This window comes from Pan troglodytes, chromosome 5 (genome assembly GCF_028858775.2).
Source record: "Pan troglodytes isolate AG18354 chromosome 5, NHGRI_mPanTro3-v2.0_pri, whole genome shotgun sequence".
NCBI classification, from domain to species: domain Eukaryota; kingdom Metazoa; phylum Chordata; class Mammalia; order Primates; family Hominidae; genus Pan; species Pan troglodytes.
In genome coordinates, this window is record NC_072403.2 from 14,094,204 (window position 1) to 14,113,726 (window position 19,523).

General features: G+C 39.5%; 1 long non-coding RNA gene across 1 annotated transcript in view; it reads left to right on the forward strand.

Annotated features, from left to right (window-relative positions):
- LOC107975046 (uncharacterized) overlaps positions 1-8,880 on the forward strand; it is a 50,462-nt gene extending 41,582 nt beyond the window's left edge. The window contains exons 2-3 of the long non-coding RNA XR_010157543.1: positions 2,227-2,316; positions 8,709-8,880. This is a non-coding gene — a long non-coding RNA (uncharacterized LOC107975046). The remainder of the gene's footprint in view (positions 1-2,226; positions 2,317-8,708) is intronic.
- Positions 8,881-19,523: the final 10,643 nt, after the last annotated feature.

A 19,523-nucleotide genomic window follows, 5' to 3' on the forward strand; every position in this document is an offset into this window, starting at 1 on the left:
CTGCCTCACAATATTTTTGTGAGGGTTAAATGAGATAATGCGTGAAAAAAATAGCATCATGTCAAACATAAAATAGTCACTCCATAAATATCCATTGCTTTTCATTTCATTCTCTGACATTCTCTTTCCTTAAGGAAAATCTTACATTAGACTTATAGTCAATGAGACAGAATGAATGAAGGATGGAAAAAGGAAGGGAGAAAGAAAGAGAGGAGCCCGGGCACAGTGGCTTACACCTGTAATCCTACCACTTTGGGAGGCCAAGACGGGTGGATCACCTGAAGTTAGGAGTTCAAGAGCAGTCTGGCCAACATGGTGAAACCCCATCTCTACTAAAAATACAAAAGATTAGCCAGGCATGGTGGCGGGTGCCTGTAATTCCAGCTACTTAGGACGCTGAGGTAAGAGAGTCGGTTGAACCCAGGAGGTGGAGGTTGCAGTGAGCTGAGATCGCAGCATTACACTCCAGCCTGGGCAACAAGAGTGAAATGTCATCTCAAAAAAAAAAAAAAAAAAAAGAGAGAGAGAGGAATAAACTATAGAGGAATGGTATCAACATCACATGAAAACCAGTTCAGAAGCATAATTTTAGTTAAAATGATCACTTGGTATCATGCTAACCAAAGTAATTGATTCAGCCTTTAAGGAAAAATTGGTTGTATAACATTTACTCAGCACCTACTAAGTACAAAGCACTGGGTTAGGCAGTAGGTATTAAAAGGCGAGCAGATGGATTCCAGACCTCTAGGAGAAATAGACACAAAAATCAATAGCTCCAATACAATATGCCAAATTCTGTAACAGAGAAAAGGCTGCACATGGGTGATGCGCTTACACTGAAAGGATTACTTCGATTTAGAGCCATGAGCTCCGATCGTCTCTAGCATATTACAGATATTTTGATACAATGCTCTTCCCTTGTGAGAACTCCTTGTCATTGGATGGACAGTTAGGATAATTTGTTGCTCAGACTCAACTTATTTTGGCTTCTGTAAAAATTATCTGAGTAGTGAGGCAAAACACTTGAGTATTAGGGAAAGCCATAGACATCAATTTCCTCAAGGGGTAAGAAGTTTTATCATTTGTGTTTTCATCTGTAGCAAAAAATACAAATGCATAAAAGCTCAGGACCCAGATGAAGCATTTCACCACCTGGGCCTCTAAAATAAGTTGGCAGCTCCAACGAGAAGGTGTAGGTTGAAAAGAGGTCCCTGTCCCTCACAGCTTTAAGCAGACCTGACAGTTTCTTATTGAGAGAGAGAATGTTCCTTAGTTGACATGAAAAGTTTTGATGACACACCACCCTAATTATCCCCTACCCTCTGGAAGAGCTGAATCCACAACCCAATTCTGGGTGACATGTTTTTGCCCTTCTTGCTATTATCAGTCTCCACTAACTGATCATCACGTCATGTTAACCTGCAAATACAAACTCCTGAGCCATTTAATGAGACCTTGATCTATGGCCAACTTGAGGCCCTCCTTGCCCATCTCTTCCTCCATTGAAGAGCAACATCAAATAATGCTTCCAATAAAATTGACGCGTCTTTGTTAGAGATGTCAGGTTTAGGGGTGTCTGGCCTCTGAAGCTGGCTAATGCATGAGTCCTTTTCTAGACAAGGTAGAGGGCTCATTGGAGTGATTAGAGCAATTATTCAGGGTTACCTGTCATATGTAATCAGCTCTGGCCCATGTGGTGGGAAGAGGTGACCTAGACCTGCCTTTTCAGACCAACTATTGCTATTGGATGGCATCTTTGCCTTCAGCATCTCCTTAGATATGCTCAAGTTCCAAACATCTATCGGCAAAACTTAACTTTCTTGCATTTTTAAAAATTCTATTTTAATAGCCCTCTTACTCAAAGGAGGTCATCTGAGGCTTGTTATGATTTATTTTTCTTCTGCAATTTCTCTTTTATCCTACCTGACATATTTTATTGCTAAATTTCCCGTGTGATAAAGCAAGAGTCCTTCTGAGTTAAGGAAAACTTCTTACTTCCTTTCATCTCATCAAATCATCCTGAAGAGCAGATAAAAGCCTTTTAGTGAAACCTGGTATTACTGAAGAAGGAAAGAAATTCTAAAACCACAGAAAAATGGCTTATATCTGGTGCAGAAGTTTTTGATGAGGTAGACTTTATTGTTAATCATTATGAGCCTTATCATCATCATTATTATCATCATCATCATCTTCACTGGCATTAATTTTTGTTTTCACCTCCATTAGGTACTTGTGTGTATGCGAGTAGCACTAGAAATGCCATAACAATGGAATCATATGTCCACAGTTCTACCTCTTTGAGCCATGCAATTTAAGGCAAGTAAATTTAAACATGCATTAAAAGTAACACATTACATTTTGAGTAAAAAACAAACAAGAGCTTGGATTGTAAAAATAATTGAAACATTGCCTTTATGTATAACATTTTATTTTTTTAAGTGTGAGAAGTGAAGGAAAACCACAAATGCTATGTATGTCATCCAGGAGAATGTTTTTACCCCCTCCTTTAATTTCTCAGAGGGAGAATTAGGGCAGAGGTGGGACATTATATTATGAATTACTTTAGAAAAGGGAAATCAAAGTCTTGTGTGCTAGGGCATTTCAGCCATATTACCACCAAGTAAAATTAGGTATCTTGGTAATTTTTATAAAAGTGAGATTATTTTCTTTGGCTAAGGCTGAACAGCAGTCATGATAAGATTGGGATAGCATCTCCTTGTGATCGGAAATACCCTTGATATATGACAAAGTATGTGACTCAATCTGGGTCAGTGAAAATTTTCTCTCCCCCTGATTTCTATTCATTATAAGTACAAACTCAGTCTAGAACTCTGTGGGAACTCCTCTTATTTGTGGCCCAGAAATAGCATTTAATAGTTACTTGTTATCATTTCCAAATCAACACATTTCCAAGCAGAATCAAAGCAATATCCTCTGCCAGGATGGATCCAGGAAAATGGTAACCACTCATGAGAGCCATTGTTCCTTTTGTCCTTCTTGCCACAGGTAGCTTTTTGGAGCACCAACCTGCTTTCCCATCCTTGTCGGACATATGTTGCCACTGGGAAGTATTTTTTTCCAACTAAAGTTGTCTCAAGTGTTATTTGGGGCTTGGGAGGGTGGGGTGGTCCCTCTGAATTCCATAGTATTTACTGCCTTACAAAACAGATATTACCTTTTATTATTATTTTTCGTTTTGTGCATGAGTTCTGTCTACCTAACCACACATTATGTCTTTTCAGACAGATGTGAGCTGGTAGAAGTCATGTAATCTCACTGAGCTTCAGAGTCCCCATTTATAATGTGGGGGATAGTAATACTATCTTCCTGATCCACTTCACAGGCTGTTTTGACACGAAGCATGAGATAATACATGTTGAATGAATGAATGAATGAAAATATGTTGAAAAGTATAACGTACTGTGCAAATTTAAGTCCACAGGTGCCTAGAATAATAGATCTCTTCAACATGACCTAGCCCAGTGCTATTGTTTCAACGGTGAGGAAACTGGAGTCCCTGCAGGCAGTCACAGAGCGCCTTAGTGCAGCTGAGCCTGTGTTCAGGTCTCTAGACTCTCACCCTGGTGCTCTCAGTTCTCTACCATGTTGCTTCTTTCATTAAGCAGGGCCTTCCATGTGATGGGCACCAAGTAACTGTTTGATTATTACCAGAGGCAGCATAACCAGAGGCAGCACAGCCTGGTCTCCCTCTGGGGTGTGAAAAACTTACACTACATCCTTTCTTGAAAGCAGAAGGTGACAGAAAGGTAATGAGAGTGTTGGTGCCTGTCGGAGGGATGGGAGAAGCAGAGCTTCAAAGGATGAAAAGGAGTACCAAAGAGTCTGGCTAGGCCTATGGAGATGACCTTTGCTGATGTACATTTTCCAGGTTGGTTACAGGTAGCTTAAGGTGGGGAAACCTTATGGGGATTTATGCTTGGATGGGAAGCTCACTTTCCCCCTTCTAGTAGTACTCTGCCTTCCATGTGTGACCACTCATGCCTGCTATCCAATGGGTGACTCATTTCTAATAGGAACTACCTGCAGGCATAGGACTCAGGTTGAGAAGTTGCTTCCAAACAGCAAGGTCATTATCAGTCTCAGATCCAGTTCATGGATCTGGCACACCATAGCGGGAGAGAGATCAGAATTCACAGATCTGGAGAGGTAGCCATTTCGAACATCAAGCTTGTTGGGGAGAGATGGGAACCAGAGGGGCTATTGACAAATGAGCACAGATCTGTAACAGTCAAGATACGGACTGGGATGCAACTGGGTCAATGTGGCAGTTCTGGACCAAACTTCATACAGGTTGAGAAACTGCAGGCATTCCTTTCACATGAAGCTTGCTGTTCGTTGCTGCACTCGGCTGGCTAATGGGTCACGCTGGCATCCTTTCTAAAGCTTTGGTTGGTACTTGTGTTAGTCCATGTTGCATTGCTATAAAGGAATACCTGAAGCTGGGCAATTTATTAACAAAAGAGGTTTATTTGGCCCAGGGTTCCGCAGATCATACAGAAAGCATGGTGCCAGCACCTGCTTCTGCTGAGGGCCTCAGGGAGCTTTTAACCATAGGGGAAGGTGAAGGGGGAGCAGGCATGACACGTGGTGAGAGGGGGAGCAAGAGAGAGAGGAGGAGGCATGCCAGACTCTATCGACCATGAACTATCGTTCATGAACTCTCAGAAACGAATGGAGCAGAAACTCATTCTTTTTTTTGATGGCATTTCACTCTTGTTGTCCAGGCTGGAGAGCAATGGCGCAATCTTGGCTCACCGCAACCTCCGCCTCCCAGGTTCAAGTGATTCTCCTGCCTCAGTCTCCTGAGTAGCTGGGATTACAGGCATGTGCCACTACGCCTGACTAATTTTGTATTTTTTAGTAGAGATGGGGTTTCTCCATGTTGGTCAGGCTGGTCTCGAACTCCCGACCTCAGGTGATCCACCCGCCTCAGCCTCCCAAAATGTTGGGATTACAGGCGTGAGCCACTGCGCCTGGCCAGAAACTCATTCTTTGCTGCAGGGATGGCACCAAGCCATTCATGAGGGATCCTCCCCCACGACCCAAATGCCACTCACCAGGCCCCACTTCCAACATTAGGGTCACATTTCAACATGAGATTTGGAGGGGACAAACATCTGAACTATATCAGCATTTAAAAAAACTAGGAGGAGAGGATGGAAATGCAGTCAAGCTATGCCTTCCATACTTCTCCTTGAAGTATTGCTGTAGGAAGCCAAGCCAGTGTCTCATTTCAGGTGGTTGAGTCATCTGTGCTTTTCACACCTCAGTCAGAATACAGCTGCTCCTTCTTTGCCACCCATGATAAAAAGGAAAATATTTATTTGAGCAATCAGGGTGTTCAATTTCTTCCAGTACCCTAGAAGTAACTGAAGCAATGCAATTATTCTTGAAGAAGACAAAAGAAACTGCTGCCAGACATCTTAAATTAAAGACGCAGTGCAAAACCTTACTGTTATATGTCTGAATGCTGTACTGAATGGCAAACTCACATACTAAAAAGATTTAAAAACGCTTATGGTAGCAGAGTTGTTCACTTCTATTCTTGATCCAGCTGCTGGTGAAGTCTTGAAGAGGCAGAATTATTCTCTTAATATTTTGACACTTGTATTCAAAGTCTATTTGAATTAGCAGGTTTTGAAAAATGAGATGTTTGCTTCTGTGGTTGAAGGAAAAAAATCTAGGTCAATGATAACCTCACTTCAACCTTCTCACTTTGAAATGGGTGCGTTCCCTCTCATTGCTGATGAGCGGTCAAAGTCCCCCCCAGGCACACAGCCTTATTCACTGCCATCACTTCTCACAGGAGCAGAATGATAATACTTGTAAATAGAGGTGTTGCGCAGGCACATGGATTAATGCTCTTACTGGCTGGCCTAATAGGTTCATCAATTAGCAAAATGATCCTATGCTACCACTCAAAACTAAGAAAACTTAGGTACAACTGCCTCTCACCAATTCACTGTACCTGGAAACATCCCCCTTAAAGGTCTGGTGGGGGAGAAAGACTCTCCTGGTTCATTAGTAGGAAGGAAATCCAAATCAAGTGTGAATGACGGAAGCAGTGCCAGTAATCTTGCAAGTGGTGTGATTACTCTGTGTGATATTTCAAAACCTCCTCCGAAGGGAAAAATCAAGATGATCGGGTCAGTCAGCTTCACACCAAACTGGCCTGGAGAATGACAGCCTTTTCATTGTCAAACAGTTCAAGAATGTCTCTGTGTGATATTGATGTGGCATCTATTTTCAAACTGTAATCCAGTAGCTCTGGCATGCAGGGTTTTGTATTTCTGCAAACTCTTTTGGGTTTTGTATTTCTACAATGTTTGCCTGAGCTAACATTTCTCATGAACAGAAAATTGAAATTTTAAAAAGCAATTATAGATGGTGTGAAATATAAAGACACCAGGGACATTGTATTCGGGATTTTTCAGAGAAACAGAGCCAGTAGGGTGTGTGTGTGTGTGTGTGTGTGTGTGTGTGTGTGTGTGTGTGTGTGAAAGAAAAATGCTTATGTGATGATGAAGGCTGACAAGACCCTAAGTCCTAAGATGTGCAGTTGTCATGCTGGAGACCAGGAGAGCTGATGGTACAGTGCCAGTCTGCGTCCGAAGGCCTGAGAAAGACATGCAGTCTCAGTTTGAGTCTATAGGCAGGAAAAAACTGATGTACCAGTTTGAAGGCAGTCAGGTAGCAGGAATTCTCTCTTACCTGAGGGACCTCAGCCTTTTTGATCTATTGAGGCCTTTGACTGATTGAATGAGGTCCACCCACATTTGGGAGGGCAGTCTACTTTTCTCAGTCTCCTGATTCAAATGTTAATCTCATCTAGAAAGACCCTCACAGAAACATCCTGAACAATGTTTGACCAAATATCTTGGCACCATGTGGCCCAGTCAAGTTGACACATAAAAGTAACCATGATAGATTTTGACTGAGTTCGAAACTGGAAGCCAGTAGATCTGTGAGGTTAGGTATTTTTTTTGAAAAGCTGATGAGTAAAATTCCTGTAATGCCCTGCTGTCTCTTCACCCTTCTAATCTTCCCTGTCATGGGCAGGTAAGCTGCACGTCACTCAGATAATGGCTAATTGCTCAGCTGCTTGCTGGCCCTTTGGTTGTAGAGTATGAAATCCTCATATGCAAAGTGGTGCTTATACCCCCTGCCTTTATGGCCTGTAGGAATTCCTTGAGGATCACTTGCTGACCAGGAATCAGGTAGCCTGGCTTTTGGTTTGGGTTTGGCTTCCGATGTGTTGTGTGCTCATGCAAATTATTTGAGCTTCAGTTTTTCTTTTCTTTTTTTGAGACAGGGTTCACTCTGTGATAGAGTGCAGTGGTGTGATCTTGGTTCACTGCAGCCTCCGCATTTTGGGCTCAAGCAATCCTCCCACCTCAGCCTCTGGAGTAGCTAGTATCACAGGAACAAACTACCATTTTTTTTTTTCCTTTTTGTGTAGAGACAGAGTTTCACCATGTTGCCCAGGCTGGTCTCAAACTCCTGGGCTCAAGTGATCCACCTGCCTTGGCCTCCCAAAGTGTTGGGATTAAAGGCATCAGCCACCACACCCAGACCATTTTTCTTATTTGTAAAATAATCCATGTGATCTCAAAGATCCCTTCCAAGTTTAAAACCTTGAAATTAATAAATGACTTGGAAACTACACAGAGAACTTGCCTGTACATGAGTAATCTGGGTATGCGGATAAAATCTTTTACTTTGAATTCCTAGTCAAAATGCGGACCTAAAACACACAAAAGAGTAGGATGAGAGGAAAACTTACTTCTTACTGCTGTTTATTCTTTATTTTTATTTGATTAGTGTCTTATGTTTGAAGGATATTTGAGTTCTTTTAACTTTTTGATATCTAGAAATGATGAGCTGCTTATTTCCACATTTGGAATGAATTTCATTCCAGGTAATTACTTCAGATGATTGCTCCTATTATTTTGTTTTGGTCCTCTGCCTAAAACATGCCTTAAAGATTTTTCAAAAATAAAATTATTTCTTTCCACAGCAATAAAAGTACATTTTGTGGTAATACTTGACATGCTATGTGCTAATACAGATTCTCTTTGATTTATGATGAGGTTATGTCCTGGCAAACCCATTTTAAGTTGAAAATATTGAAAGTAGAAAATGCAGTTAATACACCTAACCTATTGAACGTCGTAGCTCAGGCTATCCTACCTTAAATATATTCAGAACATCAGTATGAGGGAGTATCGTATTGCATGTCACTAGCCAGGGAAAAGACCAAAATTTAAAATTTGAAGTATGGTTTCTGCTGAAAAATCTTATTGCTTTTGCACCACGGTAAAGTCGAAAAATCCTGAGTCAAACCACCATAAATCAGGGACCGTCTGTAATTGTCAGCTTATGACTTGTAAGTTCTGGATTTCATAGCTCAAGGCTGGAAGCCAACCTTGTCTTTTCATCAGTCAGTTTTGAATCCAATGGCAATTATGTACCAAGAAGACATTCAAGAACGTTAACTTACACTTTGTGTACTTTTCTATAAAATGAAACTTTAGCATAAATTACAGTTGGATTTATAGTACATGGGATAGAAGATACACTTCCTATTGCTGTCTTCTTTTGTAGAGAAGGCAAATAGCCTACTGCATAGTGATAAGACTGCTAACCTCCTAACTTCACATTTGAAACTCAATTTCCATCTGTTTTAGTTCCACACCGAGTGTCAACGACAGAGATGGAGGCTATTGATCAAGATCCTTGTGGACCCACCCACACATTCTTCATAGAATCATGGCTGACAAAGTGACATGCTATGTGTTTTCACAATGACATAGAGATTGAAAATGAAAAAGTTAAATATAAATCTTCATGGAAGTTTCAGTAATTTTTAATAATTTGTTCTTTTGTGGCATGCATATGTGAATGATATATTTGTCCTAGAGCAATAGGAATTCATTTCCCCACATCTGTAATATCTGCAGTAAGCTAAATTAAAAATGCATTTGTACTTGTACAGTTAAATGATCATATTTAATGAAATGTCAGAGATGAATCTTAGCAAATAGTCAGGAAATTATTTCAGGGAGTGCAGCATTTCATTACTAGCAGTCAGAGAAAAGCAAAGTGATTAAACAAATGGTTTACTGCTCTAAGGTGGTGGCTGCCCAAGAAGAATAGAATGCCAACGTGTGGAGGTGAGAGACAAATGCTGCCTTTTCTGTGTCCACCGTCTCTCTGCTCTGGTCCCCCTCTACACAATGGAATCCTGAGTCTGATAGTAGCTCAGAGTAGGGGCTTTGGAGACTTTTCTCATGCATTGAGGGAAATAGCCATTAGGAAATGACTATGGTGTATGGGAATCACCTCACATGAGGTCCAGGACCAGGCTTTAGAAGGCGTAGGCAGATGAGTTGAGTAGGAGTCTCAGATTAATTGAATGAGGACTGGAAGGAGCTGGTTGAAGAACAATGGATATTTAGCCTCCAGATCTTTACCCATGGGGGACAATTGGATGTGGGTGGCAAGCAACATGGAACTGGGAAGAGACAGGAGATTAGTAGCTGTGCTGTGGGTAAGAACAGAGTGGAAGAGGATAGGCAGGTAGGTAGCAGGCAGCAAGCAGGCACAGAGGAGAAGAAGAATCAAGTGGATAGGAGGGAGGTTAAAGGGAGGACACTGGTCATTTGAAAGGGCAGAGTGCAGCTAGTTTATTTGTTACCAATGTAAAGTCACGCCCCACACAAATCTCACACAAGCAACTTGAATCATCAAATCATCAACTGTTTTGGTTGGTGTTATGGGTTGTATGGTGTCCTCTACGAGTATATGTTTAAGTCCTAACTCCTAGTACCTCAGGATGTAACCTTATTTGGAAATAGGGTTGCTACAGATTTAATTATTAGGTTTGTGCAAATATAATTGAGGTTTTTGCCATTAAAAATAATGGCAAAAACTATTATTAACCTAATAGGAAGAGCTTCTACTGAAGTAGAGTAGAATCTCTATCCAGTGTGCCTGGTGTCTTTAGAAGATGATGTGGCCAGGCGCGGTGGCTCACGCCTGTTATCCCAGCACGTTGGGAGGCCGAGGTGGGTGGATCACCTGAGGTCAGGAGTTCGAGACTAGCCTGGCCAATATGGTGAAACCCTGTCTCTACTAAAAATACAAAAATTAGCTGGGTGTGGTGGTGCGCACCTGTAGTCCTGGTTACTCGGGGGACCAAGACAGGAGAATCACTTGAACCCAGGAGGTGGAAGTTGCAGTTAGCCGAGATCGTGTCACGTCACTCCAGCCTGGGGGATAGAGTGAGACTCTGTCTCCAGAAAAAAAAACAAAAACAAAAACAAAAAACAAGATGATGTGACAGAGGTAGAAGAGGCAGAGAGTGGAAGGATACAACTGCAAGTCAGGGAGCTCCAGAGATTGACAGCCACCAATACAAGCTGGAAAGAGACAAGAAGTCTTCCCTAGGGCCCTCAGAGACAGCATGGCCTTGCTGACACCTTGATCTCAGACCCTTCCAGAGCTGTGAAACAATAAGCTTTGTTGTTTTAAGCCACCCAATTTATGGTATATTCTTACAGTGACCCTAGGAACCTAATACAGTTGGTAAAACCCAATTCTGAATGGCCAAATCAATAAGGCATATTTCTCAGTCTTCTGAATTGTTTCTTAAGGAAATTCCATTACTTTTCATTTACATTTTTGGTACTGTCATCCAGGGCTAGGGTGAGATGAGTAAGGCACTTGCCTCAGCTGCAAAATTTAAGGAGTTGCCAAAAACCTCGGTAATTAAGAGAATATTTCAGGACAATATTTTAAAAAATTAAAATTTATGCAAAAAATTATGATGAAGAGAATATGAACATTTTAAATACAGGATCACTATTATTGATTTTTTTCTCTTGAGTCTGTATGGCCTGGTACCGCATTGTCAACATCTAATAACATAAGTATGTTTAAAATACATATAGTGAAAGACATAGATGCAAACATATTCATATAAGATATATTCTATATTCCAATTTTATCTTAGGAAGACACCCAAAAAAGATGACAAGGTAAAAGCAAGGTGACTTGGGTTGAATTCACTTTTCCCCATGGGAGAACTCAGATTGTATTGACAGTGGGAAGACCAGATCAGCAACATTGGGTTACAAGGAGAGCCCAGGTAAGCATTGTTTAAACATGAAATCTGCATAAAAAAGGCAAGCTGCTATAATCGCAGTAGCAAAGGGAATTAGATTCTTTGGCCTTTACCACATGACAGTAAATGACAGCATAATAAATAAAGCAAAAATGATTTCTGACTTATACTTTTCACATCATATCCCGGAGGCACTTTGCTATTGTTACAAGTACATTAAATGTAGGTCTGATTATTTCTCAGAAGGAGCTGACAAGAGACATAGTCTGGTACATGGAGCTTCTGGCCTATGTTTGGTGGTTAATATTTACTGGCTTCATACTTCTCCTGAAGCTAAGGGGAGATCAATGATAGAGCTAGGAGAGACCAAAAGTAGAATGCCTTTTCACACATGTAATTCACATTAACTTTCTTCAGTTGCTTAAAGATGTTGTTGAGTGTTTGCCTAACATGTGAAGTTGGTTATTAGCCTGGAAAAGTGCAAGTATCACTCCAGTGGCCAATGGAGAGGGCTTAGATATGGATTCTATGACTAGGAGAAAATGGATAAGATGGACATAGATGAAACATGGGGATCTATGTTACTGAAAAAAAATTTTATTGACTTGTTTTTTGGTGTATATAGTTCTATATATTTTAACACATGTATACATTCATATAACTATCACCACAATCATATGAAAACTGTTTTATAAACCCTCAAACTCCCACATATGACTTCTTTATAGTCACATTCTCTAAAACTTTTGTCTTTTCTTTGCAGAATGCTCTGTAAATATTGATTATTTTAGCTGTCATGTTTAGGTATTTAATTTATTTTGAGTTAATTTTTGGAGATAGTATAAAGTAAACATCCAATTTCATTCTTTACATCTGGTTATCTGTTTTCCTGGCACTATTTGTTGAAAAGATTGTCTTTTCCCCATTAAATGGACTTGGCACCGTTGTTAAACATAACTGAACCATGTATGTGGGAGTTATTTTTCTGGGCTCTTTGTTCTGTTCTATTGGTCTATATGTCTGTCTTTACTCCAGTACCACACTGTTAGGATTTTTGTAACTTTGTAGTAGGTTTTGAAATCAGGAAGTGTGAGACTTCTAATTTTGTTCTTCCTTTTAAAGACTGCTTTGACTGTCATTCAAGGTTTCTTGAGATTCCATATGAATTTTAAAATGCAAATTTCTGTTTTTGCATAAAACATCATTGGGATTTTGACAGAGATTGCATTAAATTTATAAGTTGCTTTGAGTAGTATAGACATCTTAAAATATTATGACTTCCATAATATAGGTTGTCTTTTCACTTATTTATACTTTCTTTTATTTTTCATCAACGTTTTATATTTTTAGTGTATATGTTTTTTGCCTTGTTAAATAAAAAAAATTTAATGATACTTGCTAAAGCATGGTAAAAAATACTTCATTCAGGACCATCACAATAAGTATCGGGACCAGTGCAATGAGATTTGTAGTCGGGGAGAGGGACTGTGTGTTTCTAGAAATTTTTCCACTTCATCTAGGTTTTCCAGTTTGTTGGTATACAATTATTTATAGTACACTTATAATTCTTTTTATTTCTGTAAAATTGAATTAGTGTCTCCTTTTCTGTTTCTTATTTTAGTTATTTGATACTTCTCTCTTACTTTTAGCCAATATAGCTAAACCTTTGTCAATTTTGTTGATCTTTTCAAAGAACAAACTCTTGGTTTTGTTAATTACCTCTATTGTTTTTCTGTCCCCTATTTTATTTATCTCTGCTCTAATCTTCATTATTTACTTGGTAATGTAGGCTTTGGGTTTAATGAGATTGTTGATTTGAGATCTTCTTTTTTAGTGTAAGCATTTATAGCTATAACTTCCCTCTTATTATTGCTTTTGCCCTAGCTCATCAATTTTGATATGTTGTGTTTTCATTTTTATTTATTTCAAGATATTTCCTAATTTCACTTGTGGTTTATTCTTTGACTCATTGCTTGTTTAAGAGTATGTTGTTTAATTTCCACAGATTTGTGAATTTTTCAGTTTTCCTTCTGCTGTTGATTTGTAGTGTCATTGTATTGTATTGGAAAAGATAGTTTGTATGATTTCAATCTTTTATAATTTATTAAGACATATTTATGCTCTAGCACATGGTGTATCCTGAAGAATTCCCCATGTGCACCTGAGAAAAATGTGTATTTTGCTGTGTGGGGTGGAGTGCTCTGTATATTTTAGGTCTAGTTGGTGCATAGTGTTATTCAAGTTAAGGGAAGTTTAAATTTTTCCTATGAAGGGCTAACTTGAGCCTTTAAAACAAACTGATAATAGAGTAACAGAAAAAAGCATACAAATATATTAATGTGCATTTGGGCATGGAAGTCATACAAAATAGGAAAACCTCAAAGAAATGACCAGATGGTTGATGCTTTTAAACCTTCTTGAGGTTACGGAAAGAATGGGGGCTTGGAGGAAGATGGCAAAACACGTTATGGTGCCAAGCCAGGTTATGGGAGGGAGAAAAGAGGACGAAAGGCATGGGGCAAAGGTAATCTTATTAAGGAGATGAAACGTCACAGGGATCAGCACTCAGAAAGAATGAATGGTAGCCTTGGTATTTGCTTATCAGTTAGACCTTTAAAGGTTTAAAACTCTCAGTTAATCTTTTCTAGATCTGGATAAGGGGGGAGCGTCTCAGAGAAAGCTTATTTGCATCTGTTATTTACTTCATTTTATTTCCTCTACAGATGTAACCTTTCCCCTCAATAGACAGCTTTGCAGGGCTGTTCTTGTGTTTGCAGGCCCTGTGTAGAGCCTTCTCAAAATACAAACGGCATATTTTGAGGTAAAATATTTTCAGCGCCTTTAAATGTTTGTATTTCCTTACTGATTTTCTATCTGGCTGGTGTATTTATTATTGAAAGTAGGGTAGCAAAGTCTCCTACTGTTATTGTAGATCTATTTCTTCCTTTAAGCTGTCAATATTTCATTCATATATTTTGGAGTTCTGATGTTTGGTGCATACATGTTTATAATTGTTATGTATTTTGGTGAAATCACTCTTTATCATTATATGATGTCCTTCATTGTCTCTTGTAACAGTGTTTGACTAAAAGTCAACATTGTTCTGATCCCAGTATAGCCACTCCTGATCTTTCTTGGTTACTATTTGTATGGAATGTCTTTTTCATCCTTTTACTTTTAACCTGTACATGTCTTTAGATCTAAAGTGAGTCTCCTATAGGGAGTTGATAGTTGAGTCCTGTTTTTTTTTATTTATTTACTCCATTCTGTTAATTTATGTCTTTTGATTGAGGATTTTAATCCATTTACATTTAAAGTAATTACTCACATGAAAGGACTTACATTTGCCACTTTAGTAATTGTTTTCCGCATGTCTAACAGCTTTTTTCCCCCTCATTTCCTGCCTTCCTTAGTGTTTTTTGTAATGACTCATTTTCATTCCCTTCTCATTTTCTTTTGTGTATATTCTTTTTTAAAATTTTATTTATTTATTTATTTATTTATTTATTTATTTATTTATTTTTGAAATGGAGTCTCACTCTGTAGCACAGGCTAGAGTGCAGTGGTGTGATCTCAGCTCGCAACCTCTGCTGCCCGGATTCAAGCGATTCTCCTGCCTCAGTCTCCTGAGTAGCTAGGATTACATGCACCTGCCACCATGCCCAGCTAATTTTTGTATTTTTAGTAGAGACAGGGTTTCAACATCTTGGCTAGGCTGGTCTTGAACTCCTCACCTCATAATCCACCCATCTCAGCCTCCCAAAGTGCTGGGATTACAGGCATAAGCCATCACACCCTGCCTCTTTTGTGTATATTCTATAGATATTTTATGTGTGGTTACCATGAAGACTACTTGTAACATTCTAAAGTTATAACAATGTATTTTAAATTAAAACCAACTTAACTTCAATTGTATATAAAATCTCTATTCTCTTATAGTTCAGTTCATCAACTTTATCTTATCAATGTCATCAATTACATCTTTATGTATTATGTACCCATTATCATTTACAATTATTTTTATGAATTTGTTTCTAAATCCTATAGAAAATAAAAAGTGAAATTACAGCCAAAATTAAAATAATACTGTTTCTTATATGTATTTACTTCATGTATTTACTTTTACCAGAGAATTTTATATTTTCAGATGGCTTTGATTTACTGTCTAGCATCCTTTCATTTCAATTTGAAGGATTCCCTTTGGCATTTCTTGTAGGGCAGGTCTAGTGGCAATGAATGACCTCAGCTTTTTGTTTATCTTAACATGTCTTGGTTTTTCCCTCACTTTTGGAGGACAGCTTTGCCAAATATAGAATTTTTAGTTGATGATTCCCCCCTCCACCCCGGCACTTTAAATATATTGCACCACTACCTTCTGGCTTGCAAGGTTACTCTTGAGAAATCCACCAATAATTTTATTGAGGACCTCTTATATGTGATCAATCACTTTTCTTTTGCTGCTTTCAAGACTGTCTCTTTCTCTTTAGTATCTAAAGTTTGATTATAATGTATCTGAGTGTGGGTCTTTTTGGGTTTATCCTACTTGGAATTTGCAGAGATTCTTTGTAACTACATGTCTTTTCTCAAATTTGGGAAGTTTCTAGCCATTGCTTCTCCAAATGATTTCTGCTTTTCTCTCTCTCTTTTCTCCTTCTGAACTTTCATACTCGTCCTCTTGATGGTGTCCCATAAGTCCTTTTGGCTCTGTTCCCTTTCGTCATTCTTTTTTCTTTCTGTTTCTCAGACTCAGCAATTTCAAGTGATTTGTCTTCAAGCTTGGTGATTCTTTATTATGCCTGGTCAGGTCTGCTTTTGAACTTCTCTAGTGAATTTTCAATTTAGTTATTTTAGTCAGCTTCTAGTTTTTATTTTTTTTGTTTTAAAATTTTGCTGATAGGTGTGTAGTTTAATCCTGTGGTCTTTCATATTGGGTAACCTGCTACATTGTCATCAAATTTGTTTAGTAGAAAACGCTTATATCAATGAAGAAGAGGTTAGGGTGCATTTTAACGTCATGGAGAGCAGAATTGATAAACTGATATTGGCCATTAAATGTCTCAGAGGTTTATCAGTATAAAGATCACTTTCTTTCAAAATGCTCTATATTTTAAAAAATCAGCTTTCAAAATATTCTTATACAATGGAGAAAATATTGTGCCCTGAATTTTAAAAGACAGGTGCAAGGTTTTGTTACAGGTTAGAGAACAAGACAGGGTTAGATTTCAGGCGGGTAGTGTCTTCATCATCAGAATGTAACATTCTTCCCTTATGCAGGATACATAAATCATAATATATCTGTGAAAAACCTCACAGTTGTGTGATTGTCTATCAATGGGCTGTCTCTAAATCCTGAACGAAGTGGCAGCCAGAGTAATAACGCATTAGGTTTAGTTTCTGTTTCCCAAGACACAGACTCTTTGCATGGCAAAGAGAAAATATATTAAGGCAGTGTGCAAGCATGAGGCATCATTGACCTTACACATAACTTAGTTTATTCTTTGCATTGTCCTTAGTAAGGAGTTCACTTTTTGATTATTTGTTTGTTTGTTTGTTTGTTTGTTTTTGAGATGAAGTCTGGCTCTGTTGCCCAGGCTGGAGTGCAGTGGCATGATCTTGGCTCACTGCAACCTCCGCCTCCTGGGCTCAAGCAATCCTCTCACCTCAGCCTCCCAGGTAGCTGGGGCTACAGCCTCATGCCACCATGCACGACTAATTTTTGTAATTTTTTGTAGAGATGGGGTTTTGCCATGTTGCCCAGACTGGTCTTGAATTCCTGAGCTCAAGTGACACACCTGCCTTGGCCTTCCAAAGTGCTGGGATTACAAGTTTAAGCCACTGTGCCTGGCTAATTAGCTTTTTTAAAGTGCTAAAGATTTTTTAAAAACTAAACAAATTTTAGAGGATTTATAGAGATGCATTTTCAGGAAGCTGGATTATTTAGTTATGTTTGATGTGTCATTTATATGACCCTAAACAAATTAAAAGAGAAAAAACTTCAGTCAATTCACTAGTGTACACAAAGACAGGTGATATTTTTGATAAATTTTCCACCATCAAATTAATGAAATAACTAATTGCTTTGATTTCTGTTACACAAAGCCCCAAAGCTGTCAATGCTAGAAAGTAGCACAATTAAATTCATTTGCTTTTTACAGAAAATGAAGGGCCTTAAAATGTTTGGAATATTGAAAGCAGGTATTGGATACTGGGTTGGTCCATTCTCATGCTGCTATAAAGAAATAGCTGAGGCTGGGTAATTTATAATGAAAAGAGGTTTAATTGGCTCACAGTTCTGCATGCTGTACAGGAAGCATGATGCTGGCATCTACTTGGCTTCTGGGGAGCCCTCAGGAAACTTACAATCATGGTGCAAGGTGGATGGGGAGCAGACATGTCACATGACTAGAACAAGCGCAAGAGAGAGATGTGGGAGGTGCCACACACTTTTAAATGATGAGAACTCACTGTTTTGAGGAAAGCACCAAGGGGATGGAGCTAAACCATTCATGAGGAATCCGTCCCCAATGTCCCCATGTATCCATCCCCAATCACCTCTCACCAGGCCTCATCTGCAGCATTGGGGATTACAATTCAACATGAGAGCTGGTGGGCACACAGAAACAAACCATATTAGATATCTTCTTAAGCTTGCTGGGGAACACATGCAAATTACTTTATTTACACATATATAGTAAAATGGAAGAAGACAGAGAATCTCTGGCTTAGTCTGGAGGGTTAATCTAATTTTTTTTTTTTTTTTTTTTGAGACAGATTCTTGCTCTGTCGCCAGGCTGGAGTGAAGTGGCACAATCTCGGCTCACTGCAACCTCCGCTTCCTGGGTTCAAACGATTCTCCTGCCTCAGCCTCCCAAGTAGCTGGGACTACAGGTGTGCACCACCACACCTAGCTAATTTTTGTATTTTTAGTAGAGATGGGGTTTCACCATGTTGGCCAGGATGGTCTGGATCTCTTGACCTCGTGATCTGCCTGCCTTGGCCTCCCAAAGCGCTGGGATTACAGGCGTGAGCCACCACGCCTGGCCTAAATTTCTTATTTGTTAATTGAGCATAGATATTTCATATAAAATTTTCTTTGAATGCACATAATTTGTTATTGATTTATTTACTCAAAAATATTTTTCAAGTGCTTGAGATACACCAGGCCTGTAAGGCACTGATTCTGAAAGAAGGTATAGATGGAGACTGCACCCTTAGAAAATTTGCTTTTGGGGGGATATAGGCCTTAGAGCTGTGATGACTGCAAACACAAAGTGAAGAGTTGCAAGAAGCTCAAAGACAAAGGTTAGGAAGCTCAGAAAGAGGAGTATTGTTTTTGCTGGGCAGAAGGGTGGCTTTGTGGGAATGGTGCTGTTTAACTTGTCTCGAAGACTGGGTAGGATTCAGATATTTAGGGATGGAGAACAGCACTCCAGGCAGAATGCACAGAGCGAGTGCTGCCAAAGTGCCATGGTGCAGGCTTTGAAAGGGAGCCCTTGGTTTGAGGTGGGACACAGGATAAAATGATGTGAGGTTTGGAATAAGGCTAGAAAAGAAAGAAAACGTTTGAATTTATTGAGTGCCTACTTTGCAGCATGTATTGAGAGTTGCTTGTGAGAATGGCATAGTTTTCAACCCCTAAAACTACTGTCCCCAAATAAGTTTATTTCTCCTTTTTGTTATTTCCTTTTTGTAAAGTGTTATTGTTGCTTTTCTGCAGTTGGGGAAACTGAGGTGTAGAGAAGTTAAAGGACTTGCTGGAGATTGCCTCTTACCAAGTGGCAGGACTAGCATTTAAATCTAGTTTTGACTGACGCTTGTTTTTTTTTTTTTTTTTTTTTTTTGAGACGGAGTCTGGCTCGTCGCCCAGGCTGGAGTGCAGTGGCACCATCTCGGCTCACTGCAACCTCCGCCTCCCGGGTTCACGCCATTCTCCTGCCTCAGCCTCCCGAGTAGCTGGGACTACAGGCGCCGGCCACCACGCCCGGCTAATTTTTTGTATTTTTAGTAGAGACGGGGTTTTACCATGTTAGCCAGGATGGTCTCGATCTCCTGACCTCAGCCTCCCAAAGTGCTGGGATTACAGGCGTGAGCCACCGACTCTTAAGTACAAGCTCTTTCCGGTCTACTGCACTGCCTTGAATGAAATCCCAATGAAATGGAAGGTGAGAAGCCTCTGAACCTCTGAGGGCTTTTTTCTAAATTTTTTTTATTTTTTGAGACGAAGTCTTGGTCTGTTGCCCAGGCTGGAGTGCAATGGCGCAATCTCGGCTCACTGCAACCTCCACCTTCCAGGTTCAAGCGATTGTCTCACCTCTGCCTCCTGAGTGGCTGTGACTACAGGCACATGCCACCATGCCTGGCTAATTTTTGTATTTTA